The following is a 2,500-nucleotide window of genomic DNA, read 5'->3' as shown; positions in this document are numbered from 1 at the left end:
CTCATTCCGATTACGGGGCCTCGGATGAGTCCCGTATCGTTATTTTTCGTCACTACCTCCCCGTGCCGGGAGTGGGTAATTTGCGCGCCTGCTGCCTTCCTTGGATGTGGTAGCCGTTTCTCAGGCTCCCTCTCCGGAATCGAACCCTGATTCCCCGTTACCCGTTACAACCATGGTAGGCGCAGAACCTACCATCGACAGTTGATAAGGCAGACATTTGAAAGATGCGTCGCCGGTACGAAGACCGTGCGATCAGCCCAAAGTTATTCAGAGTCACCAAGGCAAACGGACCGGACGAGCCGACCGATTGGTTTTGATCTAATAAAAGCGTCCCTTCCATCTCTGGTCGGGACTCTGTTTGCATGTATTAGCTCTAGAATTACCACAGTTATCCAAGTAACGTGGGTACGATCTAAGGAACCATAACTGATTTAATGAGCCATTCGCGGTTTCACCTTAATGCGGCTTGTACTGAGACATGCATGGCTTAATCTTTGAGACAAGCATATGACTACTGGCAGGATCAACCAGGGAGCTGCGTCAACTAGAGCTGAGCAGCCGGCCGCCCGGGAGTGTGTCCCGGGGGCCCGCGCGAACACGCAAGCGTCCGCTCAATTATTCTGCAAACAGGAGGAGGCTGGGCTCCCCTGCACGATACACCTCGAAACCCTCTCAGGTCCCGGCGGCGCGCAGCGCCGTCCTAAGTACTTGGTCGGGTTCGAGAGAGGCGCAATCGCCCGGAGATAGGCGAGTAGACGCTTTCAGTGCGACCACCCGTGCTCCCAACTGAGCTTGCCGCTGCCGACAGAGGCCCGGGAGCGTGCTGTCGTGGTGTTGCCGGCGGGAGACAACACGCGGCCACAAACAGTGACCGGGCAGCTCCAACGCCAGCGCCACAGAGGGGCAGAGCCCCACTTGGGTGCCAAAGCGAACTCTCCCAGCACAGCGCACGCGCCAACACATCCGCACAGCTGCGATACAAACCACCTGCGAGAACCGCGGGGGCGACCGAGCAGCAGACGGCGTCGCGGCGCCGAGTGCCGGGCGGCGGCGCATCCTCAACGCACACAGTCCTCAATCGGACCAGCACACTGCAGATGTCCACCGCGCTTCGCACCGGGCCCGGGAGGACCCACTTTGGCCGCACGGCGCCGCGCGCTGGGTGCGCCGGCACGCAGATGCGCCGCCTGCCGCCTCCGTCAGCCGGCGCGCCTGCCACTGGGCGCCCCCACCAGCCGGCTGCCGCGCGTGCGCCCACGCAGCGCGCGGCCAGCACGCCGGGCGCCCCCCCCTCACCGGCCGGGGACGGTCCCACCCAGCCACCGCCGCGTATCGCTTCATACCCACATGCCCACTCACGTTCGTGGGTATGACGGGTGTCGCTGAAGCAACCGGTTAATACCTGTACCGATCGTCGATATCAACGATTCACCTCCAGCGCGAACAACCGCGCAACAACGGATTTCCAGTTCATTTGCGTAACTTGGGCAGCAAACGTAGACATCCATCTACATTTGCGACTTCTACGAGTCTTGCATGCCTGGATGTTGTGTGTCACGACGCACTCCATCAGCATACATACACGCTGCGACGTGTGCACGAAAGAACACGTGGAAGGTGGCCAGCGTACGTATGCGAATGCCATTGCACAGCTGCGAAGCGCATTCAACACGCGAACTCCTGACCGACGAGCTAGAGGTGACAGGAGGGGAGGGGGGGGGGGGGGCGGGGGCGATATACGTCCTATTGCAGTACACAATACAGTGGATAGCGGGACCATGTGGAAAGTAAGCAACACTCGCAAGATGTGAGGGTACGCACCGTAAAATGAATCAATACGCAGAACACCACAGTGTGCGCGAAGTGAACTATGTTGAGATGGTTGCAATTAGGCAACGCTACACGAATTCCTAGATTCATATAACTAACAATTACAGGGCAGGTTAAGGCGCAACGTGGGTTAGGTTAGGGCGCAACGTGGGTTAGGTTAGGGCGCAACGTGGGTTAGGTTTGGGCGCAACGTGGGTTAGGTTAGGGCGCAACGTGGGTTAGGTTAGGGCGCAACGTGGGTTAGGTTAGGGCCCAACGTAGGTTAGGTTAGGGCGCAACGTAGGTTAGGTTAGGGCGCAACGTAGGTTAGGTTAGGGCGCAACGTAGGTTAGGTTAGGGCGCAACGTAGGTTAGGTTAGGGCGCAACGTAGGTTAGGTTAGGGCGCAACGTGGGTTAGGTTAGGGCGCAACGTGGGTTAGGTTTGGGCGCAACGTGGGTTAGGTTAGGGCGCAACGTGGGTTAGGTTAGGGCGCAACGTGGGTTAGGTTAGGGCCCAACGTAGGTTAGGTTAGGGCGCAACGTAGGTTAGGTTAGGGCGCAACGTAGGTTAGGTTAGGGCGCAACGTAGGTTAGGTTAGGGCGCAACGTAGGTTAGGTTAGGGCGCAACGTAGGTTAGGTTAGGGCGCAACGTAGGTTAGGTTAGGGCGCAACGTGGGTTAGGTTAGGGC

The 2,500-nt window shown here is 58.7% G+C and overlaps 1 non-coding gene across 1 annotated transcript in view; it reads right to left on the bottom strand.

Moving 5' to 3' along the window:
* LOC126222407 (small subunit ribosomal RNA) overlaps positions 1–534 on the bottom strand; it is a 1,909-nt gene extending 1,375 nt beyond the window's left edge. Inside the window, exon 1 of the ribosomal RNA XR_007543316.1 lies at positions 1–534. This exon is cut by the window's left edge and continues 1,375 nt beyond it. This is a non-coding gene — a ribosomal RNA (small subunit ribosomal RNA).
* Between the last annotated feature and the right edge of the window lie 1,966 nt (positions 535–2,500).

Source organism: Schistocerca nitens, unplaced genomic scaffold (assembly GCF_023898315.1).
Source record: "Schistocerca nitens isolate TAMUIC-IGC-003100 unplaced genomic scaffold, iqSchNite1.1 HiC_scaffold_229, whole genome shotgun sequence".
Taxonomy (NCBI): domain Eukaryota; kingdom Metazoa; phylum Arthropoda; class Insecta; order Orthoptera; family Acrididae; genus Schistocerca; species Schistocerca nitens.
Note: the sequence above shows the minus strand (reverse complement) of the source record. Positions and strands in the feature narration are given on the sequence as shown.